The 13,737-nt window shown below is 47.5% G+C and overlaps 1 protein-coding gene across 1 annotated transcript in view; it reads right to left on the bottom strand.

Moving 5' to 3' along the window:
* NMUR1 (neuromedin U receptor 1) overlaps positions 1-13,737 on the bottom strand; it is a 126,815-nt gene that overhangs the window by 77,493 nt on the left and 35,585 nt on the right. The gene's annotated exons all lie outside the window — the stretch shown is intronic.

Below are 13,737 nucleotides of genomic sequence, written 5' to 3'. Positions count from 1 at the left end.
GCAGAGTACAGTACATATTGGCTTAATGTTCATTCAAGAGGAAAGGCATGAAAACGTAAAACCTACAATGTGTCTAATCAGGAGCGTACACAGGACCTCATAAAGCCCATGAGCATACCCCCCCCCCCACCCCCCTTAGCGTGCATCAGTCACTCCAAGGCAACGCACAATGCAAAGAGCAACACCCAAGATTTCTAAGGAATTATGGGTTTTTTTTTTATCAAGCAGAAGAAATTTTATTAAAACAAATTGTAATACAAAAGTCATCATCTTCCTCACCCACTTTATCTGACTTCTTCATCAGAAAAGGTGAACCCGGTGTTTTCTAAATATGGCCTTATTTTCACCACCATATATCTCAATGTTTCATGCCAGACAACTAATATAATACAGTGATAAAATCTCCTGCTTCCCTTATATTACTAAGCTGGCTCTCTGCGACACCACTAGGGGGAGCTCAGTGTATATAAACGCATGCAGTTACAACTACTGAAATAGAAGCTGTAATACAGTTACAACTGACTGAAATAGAAGCTGTAATAATCTGTTTGCGCTGAGCTCTCTCTAGTGGTAGATGCATGGAAATGCAGTATCTTTACATTGGGAAGAGAAGGAGTTCAGCACCAATCCCCTTCCCCCCTGGGCCCATAGCAGTTGCGTGCTCTGCCTCCATTGAAGGTAAGCCACTATGTCCAGTGGTGAACAGATGATGGACTTTTTTGCATATATTATGTATCCATATTTAGTATACCTTGCAGACTGCAGCACACAACAGTAACTAAATAGATTAAATATATTTATAGAGGAAACTGAAGACCTAATCTGGCTATAGACTATTGAATGGTTTTCAACCTGTACCATTTAGCTGTTGCAAAAACTCAACTGTGACAGCCTGCAGTTGTTGGTATTTCTATTGTTAGTGATAAGGGCTCATGCACACAACAGTATTTTGCGTTCCGTATATGGACCGTATTTTGATTCCGTATACGGTCCATATACGGAACCATTCATTCAATGGGTCCACAAAAGATGCTCCGTTCCGTTACCCAGCAAAAATTATGAGACATGTCCTATTCTTGTCCGTTTTGCAGACAAGAATAGGCATCTCTATAATGGGCCTCCTTTTCCGTTCCGCAAATTGCGGAAGGCACACGGGCGGCATCCGTTTTTTGCGGATCCGCAATTTGCGGACCGCAAAAAACGGCACGGCCGTGTGCATGAGCCCTAATTGTTATATAATTTGTATTAAAAATAATTGTTTCTGAGTGCTAGAAATATGCCCCATGCATATAAAATGTTCCTAGTACACCAAGAGAGAAAGACAGGGCTAGCACTCAATAGTATTATATATATATATATATTAGCTTCAATAAATTTGGGGTCCTCACCCGTTTACGCTATACTGGAAGTGCTGCCTCTTCATTCGTCTGATAGATATAGATATATATATATATATATATATATATACACACTTTATTAGCATCTCCATACGAGACAAATCACAGTAAAAACACATAGGAAACAATGGATGGTGAAAAAAAAGAGCACACAAGATGACATGGAGCACGACTAGACTGAAATGGCAAATGAATTTAAACAGTAAATGTATAAATATGGCATATATATGCATGTGGGCCAAACAGGATGTCAAAAATACATATAATCAGGCAGAACTATGAAAGCTAAGTAGAGATATCATACACTGTATACGGGATATAAATATAAAGTGCATAGTGCAAATACCGCAGAATACATAGATGACTAAAGCTAAATGGTTCACTGTAAAGCCATAAACAATATACCTGTGTAGTGCTCCAGCAACCCCAACGTACATTTCACGCAAGCTTCTTCAGGGGGAAGTGTGTGTATACAAAGCTCTAGATACACTATATGCACAAAAGCATTGGGCACACCCCTAAATCATTGAATTCAGGGGTTTCATTCAGTCCCATTGCCACAGGTGTATAAAATCCAGCCCCTAGCCTTGCAGACTGCCATTACAAATATTTTAGAAATAATGGGTTATTCTATAGCGCTCAATTAATTTCAGTTTGTGAAATTTCTTACCTCCTAGATATTCCACAATCAAATGTGAGTGGTATTATTACAAAGTAGAAGTGTTTAGGAAATGCAGCAACTCAGCCAAAAATTGGTATACCATGTAAAGTTACATAACAGGGTCGCCAAATGCTAAGACTGACAGTGCATAAATGTCACCAACGCTCTGCTGACTCAATAACTGCTGCGTTCCATACTTCCTCTGGCATTAACATCAGGACAAACACTGTGCAACGGGAGCTTCATGGCATGGATTTCCATGGCCAAGGAGCTGCATGCAAGCCTTACATCACCAAGCACAATGCCAAGCATCAGATGGAGTGGTGTAAAGCACGCCACTACTGGCCTCTGGAGCAGTGGAAACTAGTGTTGGGCGAGCATGCTCGGCCGAACACCATTTTGATTCGAGTCTCCTCCCAGCACAATTGTTGGCTGCTACGCAGCCAATAAACATGCGGGGGAGTACTGGCACTCACTGTAATGCCATAGCCATGTTGGTTACTGGCATTACAATATTTGGCTGCCAGTGGTTCGGCTCAGTCTTAGTAAGGGCGAGCTGCAGCAGAAGGGACAGATTTTAGGCAGGGTTTAGTGTTGAAAGGTGTTAGAGACTCAAAAGTCCTTTTAAGGACTATTGTTTTATCTCGCTGCAATATATATTATCAGCGCAACCTGCGCTAAATTGCATGCAATTGTTTGGCCCCTGCTGACAGTGACACAACCTCTGCCACATCTGTTGTGTTACATTTGTGCATCCTAAATATCTGTGACATTTAGCGCAATTGCTTGGCCGCTGCTGACAGCGACATTCCCTGCGCTACATCTTCTGTATAATGTTTGCGCATCCTAAATATCTGTGACATATAGTGTAATTGCCACGGTAGGTAAGATAAGGGAAGGAAACGTCAAAGCAAACAAAACAACTGACTAGGCCCCAAAAGCTAAAGGAACAAAGGGGTCACCTCCTAGCAATCCTTAAAAGACTTTCCCTACGCTGCTATGCCCATGTGCATATCTCAATGGTAGATATGCACATGCCCACGTGCCTAAGCTAAAACACACTGGACCAAAACCCTCAGCAGTAGGGAAAAGGGAAAGAGACTACCAGCTCCTTCAACCACCGAAGGAGCTAGCGTCACTCTAGGGGGCCTAGTAAAAACAGACACAGAAGGAAAAAGGACTTACCTTTAGATGAGTTGGAGCAGATAATCCACCAAAACTTCCAGCACACAAACAAGGAAGAACTATAATCTGCAAAGGCTATAGGGATAGGGAGGAATAAATAGCCTTCCCAATGACCAAACAAACCACACCTCATAGGAGGTGGGATTCTGTTCAAACCCAAAACAAACTGTCAGATCGATTCACGTTCAGCAACTCTGACAGATCGTCTCAGAACACCCACAGGGCAGGGCGTGACAGTACCCCCACCTCTACGGGTGACCTCTGGACACCCAGGCCCAACTTTATCCGGGTGTGCCCTGTGAAAGGCATTAACAAGGCGGCTAGCGTTAACATCGGTAGCCGGAACCCACATTCTTTCCTCGGGACCGTATCCCCTCCAATGCACCAGGTACTGAAGGGAACCCGAAGAACATGTGAGTTGAGAATTCTGGAGATCTGAAACTCCAGATTACCATCAACCAAAACAGGAGGAGAGGCAAAAGAGATGGTTCCGCAGGTTCCACATATTTCTTCAACAAGGACCTGTGAAACACATTATGGATCTTCCAGGCCTGCGGAAGTTCCCGACGAAACACCACCGGATTGACAATGGCCGAGATTTTGTAAGGCCCAATAAATCTTGGACACAATTTCCAAGAGGGTACCTTCAGCTTAATGTTTTTAGTGGACAACCACACCAAATCACCCACACACAGGTCCGGACCAGTCATACGTCTCTTGTCAGCCATCCGTTTATATCTTTCACCCATTTTTTTAAAATTAACTTGAATCTTCCACCAGATAGATGACAAAGAGGAAGAGAATCTCTCCTCTTCTGGTATCCCAGAAGATTTGGTCTCAGAAAAAGTACCAAACTGAGGGTGAAAACCATATGCACCAAAAAATAGTGATTTATCAGTTGACTCCTGCCTACGGTTGTTCAAGGCAAACTCAGCTAAAGACAAGAACGAGGACCACTCATCCTGATTCTCAGCGACAAAACACCTCAAATAGGTCTCCAGGTTTTGGTTAGTGCGCTCAGTTTGACCATTCGACTTAAGATGGAAAGCCGAAGAGAAAGACAACTGAATACCCAGACGAGAACAAAACGCCCTCCAAAACCTGGAAACAAATTGCCTCCCCCTATCAGACACCACATCAGAGGGAATGCCATGTAATTTCACAATGTTATTAATAAAAGCCTGAGCGAGAGTTTTTGCATTGGGCAAACCTGATAATGGTACAAAGTGAGCCATCTTGCTGAAGTGGTCCACTACCACCAAAATCACATTTTTCCCAGAGGAACTCGGCAAATCAGTAATGAAGTCCATGGACAAATGCGTCCAAGGATGAGATGGGATGGACAAAGGAAGAAGGGATCCTGATGGCCGAGTGTGTGCCACCTAAGCATGTGCACAGGTCTCAAAAGCTGCTACATACCGTAACTCTTAACACTTTTACGCAACCCATGCCACCAGAATCTCCGCAAAAACAGTATCATGATGCTCCTTGAACACTTTGTATCGCAGTTCAGAAGGAACAAACAACTTCCCTGGAGGACAAGAATCAGGAGCCTTCTCTTGAACCCCCAACACTTCCGTCTCTATCTCGGGGTAAAGAGCAGAAACCACCACCCTATCAGCCAAAATACTAGAGGGATCCTCCGAATTCCCCCCCCCGGAAAGCTACGTGACAACGCATCCGCTTTGACATTTTTAATCCCAGGGCAATAGGTAACCATTAAATTGAACCTGGTAAAAAACAATGACCATCTAGCCTGCCTAGGATTTAAACGCTTTGCAGATTTTCTTGGAGAAAAAAGCACACGGGCGCCATTTGCTAGGAGAGGGACCCTGCGACAAGACTGCTCCGACTCCCACTTCTGACGCGTCAACCTCCACAATGAAGGGTTGAGACACATCAGGTTGCATCAGAATGGGCGCAGAAGCAAAACATTTCTTAACAGCAGAAAAAGCCTGTAATGCCTCATCCGACCAGACAGAGAAGTCAGTGCCCTTCCTAGTCATATCTGTCAAAGGTTTGACAATGGTGGAATAATCCAGGATGAACTTTCTGTAGTAATTAGTGAATCCTAAAAACCGCATCAGGGCTTTCTGATTCTCCGGCAGATCCCATTCCAGTACCGCACGGACCTTTTCGGGATCCATACAAAAACCAGAGGCAGAAAGCAAGTACCCCAAAAACGAAAGCTCCTGAACAGCAAACACACATTTTTCCAACCTAGCATACAATTTATTCTCCCGAAGGATCAATAAAACTTGTCTCAAATGATCCTGATGAGTCTTCATATCGGGAGAGTAAATTAGTATGTCATTGAGGTACCGTATTTTTCGCTTTATAAGACGCACCTGATGATAAGACGCACCTAGGTGTGCTTTTGGTTGGTTTTGAACTAATGGTGGTCTGTGGATGCCACACTGTTATGGGGGGGGGGGGGATCTGTGGATGCCACACTGATGGGGGGTATCTGTGGATGCCACACTGATGGGGGGTATCTGTGGATGCCACACTGATGGGGGGGATCTGTGGATGCCACACTGATGGGGGGATCTGTGGATGACACTGATGGGGGGGGATCTGTGGATGACACTGATGGGGGGAATCTGTGGATGACACTGATGGGGGGAATCTGTGGATGACACTGATGGGGGGGGATCTGTGGATGACACTGATGGGGGGGGATCTGTGGATGACACTGATGGGGGGGGATCTGTGGATGACACTGATGGGGGGGATCTGTGGATGACACTGATGGGGGGGGGGGGGATCTGTGGATGACCCTGATGGGGGGGGGGATCTGTGGATGACACTGATGGGGGGGATCTGTGGATGACACTGATGGGGGGGATCTGTGGATGACACTGATGGGGGGGATCTGTGGATGACACTGATGGGGGGGATCTGTGGATGACACTGATGGGGGGGATCTGTGGATGACACTGATGGGGGGGATCTGTGGATGACACTGATGGGGGGATCTGTGGATGACACTGATGGGGGGATCTGTGGATGACACTGATGGGGGGGATCTGTGGATGACACTGATGGGGGGGGATCTGTGGATGACACTGATGGGGGGATCTGTGGATGACACTGATGGGGGGATCTGTGGATGACACTGATGGGGGATCTGTGGATGACACTTATGTCATCCACAGATCCCCATGAGTGTCATCTACAGATCCCCATGAGTGTCATCTACAGATCCCCCATCAGATGCATCAGTGTGGAGGGAGGAGGCGGAGACACTCATAGCAGTGCAGTGCAGTGATTCTACTCTAATACCCTGGGCCCCGCAACTGTTAAGTACATTCAATCCGATCCATATCTTAATGTATACCGCACTGTTCTGTACTTACTGTAGTACCGTATTTATAGCATTAGGACGGCGCAGACCAGCAGCTCCCCCAGTCATGCGCCGCCTGCCCCGCCTGCCGCAGCTCCCTCTTCATGCGCCGCCTGCCTGTTCATTCATAAAGTGAGATAAGCAGGCAGGCGGCGCATGAGGAGGGAGCTGCGGCAGGCAGGGCAGACGGCGTATGACCGAGGGAGCTGCCGGTCTGCACATTCCTAATGCTATACATACGGTACTACAGTAAGTACAGAACAGTGCTGTATACATTAAGTACATTCAATCCGATCCAAATCTTAACAGTTGCGGGGCCCGGTGTATTAGAGTCACTGCACAGGTCCCCACCTCCTCCCCCCTCCACACCGATACTTTATAAGACGCACAGCCATTTTCCCCCCACTTAAATGGTAAATAACCACGAACCTCCCCACCAAATGATGAAAAATGTCATTGATAAAGCACTGAAAGACTGCTGCTAGTTAAACCAAAGGGCATGACTGGGTTCTCGAAGTGACCCTCGAGGGTATCGAAGGCCATTTTCCACTCATCTCCTTCCTTGATTCTGAGATTATAAACTCCTCTTAAATCCAACTTAGAAAACACCTTAGCACCAACAATTTGATCAAAAAGATCCGGAATCAAGGGAAGGGGATAAGGATCACGGACTGTAATGAGATTCAGTTCCCGGAAATATGGGCACGGTCTAAGGGATCCGTCCTTCTTTGTTTACGAAAAATAAGCCAGCGGCCATAGGAGACTTAGATGGTCTAATATGTCCCTTTGCCAAACTCTCGGCAATGTACTCCCGCATAGCTACTCTTTTGGGTTAAAAAACATTATATAACCGAGATTTTGGCAATTTTGCTCCGGGGATAAGATTGACCGGACAATCATACTCCCGGTGAGGGGGCAACTCCTGAGCTCCGCCCTCCGAGAATACGTCCGAAAAATCGGAAAGAAACTGAGGCAACACCTTAGTGACCACCCCCGAAATAGAGGCACTAAGACAGTTGTCCATACAAAATTCACTCCAATTCCTGATTTGTCTTGTTTGCCAGTCAATGATAGGGTTATGTTTTATCAACCATGGTAAACCCAGAACCATCGGAGCAGGCAAAACTTTCATAACAAAACAAGAAATGAACTCAACATGAGAATCACCCATCCTCAAATGAATATCCTGAACAATATGAGCTAGACATCTTTACGAGAGGGGGTGGAATCTATAGCAAACACAGGTATCGCTTTGCTTAATGCGGTAGTTTTAAAACCATGACTGAACAAACTGAAAATCAATAAGATTAACCCCTGCACCACTGTAAACAAATACCTTTAACTCAAAATTTCCAGAGTCTGGCAGGAGGAATCGGGTACTGCAGGTAGGATACAAATATGCCTGCTCTGACTCCCCATTCACACTACCAAGAGTAAGGGAGTAGGGATCCCCTATTTGTTTTTCATTTCCACTTCGAGGTTTAATAAAAGGGCACACATTAACGAAATGACCTTCTTTACCACAGAAGAAACTGTCTATTCAGCCTCCTAAAATTCCTATTACCAGAGCAAGAAGTAACCTGACCCAATTGCATAGGCTCCTCTCCAACCCCTAACTCAGGTGTCAGAGTACCCCGAGGGACAGGAGGGACTGATTCCCCACCAGGCAGCACCCCCTGCCCGAAGGCAATCTTGCATCTCTCCCTAAGACGCCTATCAATCCATACGGCCAAAGACATGACAGTCTCCAAGGAATCAGGTTTTTCATGAAATGCAAGGGCATCTTGTAATCTCTCAGATAGCCCCTGACAGAACTGACTACGGAGTGCAGGATCATTCCACTCCGAGTCAGTCGCCCAGATTCTAAATTCAACACAATACGACTCAGCAGTACGTTCTCCCTGGCACAAGCTGCGCAACTTAGATTCAGCCATGGAGACCCGGTCAGGGTCATCATAAATCAGACCCAGGGCTCCGAAAAATTAATCCACCGACCGGAGAGACTGAGAACCGGTCGGCAGAGAAAAAGCACAGGACTGAGCGTCACCTTTTAACAGAGAAATAATCCCAACTCTCTGGTTTTCGTCTCCAGATGAAATCGGACACAGACGAAAATACAATTTACAGGACTCCCTGAACCGGACAAAGTTATCACTTCCCCCGGAAAACCTATCAGGGAGAGCGACCTTAGGTTCCAGGCAGACCTGGTTTCTTCTGGCGGCACCAGACGCTAAAGAACTCTGACACTGTGCAACCGAATTGCGGAGATCAGCTACCTCCAAAGACAATCCCTGCATGCGATCAACCAAAGCATCAATAGTCTCCATTTAGCAAAAAATGACGGTACGGCGGGTTATAGTGTCACGGTAGGTAAGATAAGGGAAGGAAACAGGAAACCGCAAAGCAAACAAAACAACTGACTAGGCCCCAAAAGCTAGGGAACAAAGGGGTCACCTCCTAGCAATCCTTAAAAGACTTTCCCTACGCTGCTATGCCCATGTGCATATCTCAATGGTAGATATGCACATGCCCACGTGCCTAAGCTAAAACACACTGGACCAAACCCTCTGCAGTAGGGAAAAGGGAAAGAGACTACCAGCTCCTTCAACCACCAAAGGAGCTAGCGTCACTCTAGGGGCCTAGTAAAAACAGACACAAAAGGGAAAAGGCCTTATCTTTAGATGAGTTGGCACAGACAATCCACCAAAACTTCCAGCACACAAACAAGGAAGAACTATAACCCACAAAGGCTATAGGGAGAGGGAGGAATAAATAGCCTTCCCAATGACCAAACAAACCACACCCGATAGGAGGTGGGATTCTGTTCAAACCCAAAACAAAACACTGTCAGATCGAGCCACGTTCAGCAACTCTTACAGATCGCCTCAGGACACCCACAGGGCAGGGCAGGGCGTGACAGTAATTTTTTCGCCACTGGTGACAGCGGCATTACCTGCTCTACATCTCCTGTATAACGTGTGCGCATCCTAAATATCTGTGACATTCAGTGTAATTTTTTTTGCCGCTGGTGACAACGACATTACCTGCACTACATCTCCTGTATAACATTTGCGCATCCTAAATATCTGTGACAGTGTAATTTATTTGCGCATACACTTACAAAACCTGCGCTATTGTACGTGTGACATACTTTCAAGCATATATACCATTTAATATGGTCAAGGCGAGCAGTAAGGGACGGGGAAGTGGCCGTGCTGCTGATGGTGCATGCAGAGGCCGTGGCCCTGGGCGCGGTGAAACTGTGCCTGCTGCCAGAGCACAAGAAGCACACTCATCCATGATACCTAGCTTCATGTCCCAGTTTGCAGGGCGGCGCAGGACACCACTCTCGAAGTCAAACCAGTGCGACCAGGTGGTCGGTTGGATTGCAGCAGAAAATGCTTCCAGTCGGTTAAGCACCACCCTGTCTTCCACAAAGTCTAGTCTCAGTAGCCAAGAGTCTGGTCAACAGAATCCTCACCCTGATTCTCCTTCCTCCCACAATGGAGAGTCTTGGCAAACAAGTGATCCCACACTCGGATCTTCCGAGGAGCTCTTTTTATCGCCATTCCTTGATTTGGGCCTCTCGCCAAGCCTGCTTGAAGAGGGAAATGAGGAGATCTTGTGCACTGATTCCCAAAATCTTGAGCATCCACAGTCAGAAGAAGATGACGGTGGGGAATGGCAATTAGTGTTTCACGAGGTGGATGGTGATGAGACACAGTCGACAATAAGTCAACGACAATTAGTGTCTCAAGAGGTTGATAAGGATGAGACACAGTTTTCAATAAGTGAGATTCTTGTTAGGTCAACAAGTCAGGAGGATGCCCAGAGTGAGGAAGTGGAAGAGGAGGTGGTGAACGATGAAATCACTGACGCAACCTGGGAAGGTGGCAAGCCGTGCAAGGACAGCAGTACAGAGGGGGTGGGATCCGCAGCATCGCAACAGGCTGGAAGAGGCAGTGGGGTGGCAAAAGGGAGAAGGCGGGCCACACCAAACAGGCCCACAACTGTTCCCCAGAGCACCCCCTTGCGGCAATCTCCCTTGCCAAGGAGTAGGTGTTCCGCAGTCTGGCGCTATTTTGAGAAAAGTACGGACGATAAAAGAATTGTCATTTGCAACCTGTGTCGTACCAAAATGAGCGGGAGCGTGAACACTAGCAACCTCACCACCACCAGCATGATCCGCCACATGGCATCAAAGCACCCTAATAGGTTGCCAAACGCCTGTGTCCACAATCAATGTCTGCGGGTCACATCACTGCCTCCTCTTCCCGTGTTATGTCCTGGCCAATCCCCTGTCCAAGACGCAGGCCCAGATGCCTCCCGCCCTGCACCTGGACCTTCGCAAGCACAATCAGCTATCACATCCACCTCTGTGTCCTAGCACAGCCTACAGATGTCCATACTCCAGGCCTTTGAGCGAAAGCGCAAATATCCAGCCACCCACCCACAGGACATAGCACTAAATGTGCACCTTTCCAAATTGCTGTCCCTGGAAATGTTTCCATTTAGGCTTGTGGACACTGAGGCTTTCCGCGGCCGTCCCTCGTTACTCAGTCCCCAGCTGCCACAATTTTTCCCAGTGTGCCATCCCCGCCTTACACCAACATGTGTCCCGCAACATCACCCGTACCCTGACCAACGCAGTTATTGGGAAGGTCCACTTAACAACTGACACATGGAGTGTAATGACCGGTGTCACGCACAGGGAGGGAAAAGGGAAAGCCCTGCCCAAGGGAGAGAGTAAGGTGGTGACCCCTGACTCACCTTGCAGCTGGCACCTGACTGCCCTGACGTCCCTAGACGGGTTCCTCACCCGTGCGGCGATCACGTGCCTAAACCCTGGCTTTCCCTGAAATGAGCCCTAGATAGTGAACGGGCTGGTGGGATCGCTAGTCCGCACCACTGACACTAAGAGGGAAACACCAGGGAGAGGACAGACAATACAGACAAACACATACACCCAGGTGGGCGACCACAGCAGACCACAAAGGTCCAACAGGGATCCGGAGGGTAGCGTTCTGGACCAACAACCAGAGAACGCAGCAACACAGCTCCAGAGGGTCAGAATAGATGTCCAGGCAGGAAGCTCTATATCTGGCAACCAGAGAAGTGTGAGAGGGGAATATAAGGAGGTTTGGGAGTGCTGGACAAGGAACAGCTGAGGAGAAGGAGCTACGGATCCCTGAGTGAGCCAAAAGGGTTTGCAAAGCAAACCCAGAAAGCTACCATAAGGAAACAGCCCTATCTTACATAGAGCGCGCAGCCAACCGCTGCGACTTCCTAACCCCGGGTATAACGGAGTCAGGCGTGGTTCTTGACACCCTCGTGACATGGAGAAGTGCTTTTGGCCAGGGACGCTACATTTCCCTGACGGCACACTGGGTGAATGTTTTGGAAGCCTGGAGAAACTCGTACACTGGGATAGCACAGGTGCTACAGACGCCAAGGATTGCGGGCCCTACTTCCATCAGGATTTCCGCCACCACCTTCATTAGTGGCTGCAACCCCCCTTCTCCTCGTCCACCTCCTCCTCCACTTCCACCTCTAAATTCTCATCTTGCAGCATCAGTCAGCCATCAGTCAGTAGCTGGAAGCAGTGTAGCACTGCAGTGGGGAAGCGGCAACAGGCCGTGCTGAAACTAATTTGCTTAGGTAACAAACAGCACAACACCACAAAGCTGTGGCAGGGTATAAGAGGCCAGACTGAGATGTGGCTCTCGCCACTCAACCTACAAGCAGGCAGTGTCTGATAATGGCCGTAACTTGGTGGCGGCTTTGGAGCTCGGCAAGCTCAAAACCTACCCCAATTTGCCTGAGCTACTGGTGAAGGTGCAATACCAGAAGGTCCTTGTGGAAAAATTGCTCCAAAAATTTCCAGCTGACAACGCTGGCGGCAGAGTATGTATTTCCCTGGGCAACCGAGGAGCCGAGACGAGGGGAACACACATCAGTTCCAACAGAGGCAGGGCAACAAGGCCTGGGACAGTTTCATGACACCTTTCCAGCACCCTCACCCTGATGCGTTGCCTAATGTCACAAGGAGGGAAAAGTTTTGGAAGATGGTGAAGGAGTGCGTAGCATACAGTGTCGGCGTCCTCAGTGATCCCTTTGTGCTTTACAACTATTGGGTGTCCAAGCTGGACACGTGGCATGAATTGGAGCTCTACGCTTTGGAGGTGCTGGCCTGCTCTGCTGCCAGCATTTTGTCAGAGCGGGTATTTAGTGCTGTTCGGGGCGTAATAACTGATAAGCGCATCTGCCTGTTAACTGAAAATGCTGACAGGTTGACTCTTATCAAAATGAACAAGGCCTGGATTGCCCCTGACTTCTCTACTCCACCAGAGGAAAGCGGCTGAACATAAAGGCACTTTAAATGTGGCTTTTATGGTGTATTGAATATACTGTATTCCCATGCACCCCTTCCACCACAAAAAAGGGTATATGGTTTAATTTTCCTTTTCTCGTCCTCCTCCTCCATCATATCAACATGCTTATTAGGCTGCCCTCGCTCCTAATGTTTTTGAGGGTCAGCTCAGCAGCAGACCCTCACCCATAATGTTTGAGATGGTCAGATCAGCAGCAGGCCTTCGCCCCTAATGTTTTAGATGGTCAGATCAGCAGCAGACCCTCACCCCTAATGTTTTAGATGGTCAGATCAGCAGCAGGCGCTCGTCCCTAATGTTTTTGAGGGTCACCAGCAGGCCATAAATCATAATTTTTTAAGGGTGTGTATGATGCCCTCCTTTATGTGTAATAAAGGGTGTATTGGAGTGCCCTTTCCCTTAATGCATAGGCTTTATGAGTGTAGGAGTCCCACTACCTGAACAATTGTACCACAATGTGAATGAGGCCCTCCTTTATGTGATATACAGGTAAGAATGTTACCTAACAATGTTTCCACTAAAATCGATTTTATCTTCAGTTTTGTGAGTATTATTGTCAGTCTATAAAAGTGGCGTACTACTCGGACAACATCATTCCCAGCCGCGAGGTGGGAGTCCAAGATGCATCCAGACATCCTCCCCACGCTGTTCCCGAACCATTTCAGTGGTGTTTCCATCAGTTTCTGACCTTTTCCTGTGAACCAGACACCCTCCCCTCTTCAGAGCAGGGCGTGCCTGGTTTAATGTCCTGGTTCTTCC

This window comes from Bufo bufo, chromosome 4 (genome assembly GCF_905171765.1).
Source record: "Bufo bufo chromosome 4, aBufBuf1.1, whole genome shotgun sequence".
NCBI lineage: Eukaryota > Metazoa > Chordata > Amphibia > Anura > Bufonidae > Bufo > Bufo bufo.
The sequence above is the reverse complement of the archived record's forward strand: the minus strand, read 5'-3'. Positions and strand labels throughout refer to the sequence as shown.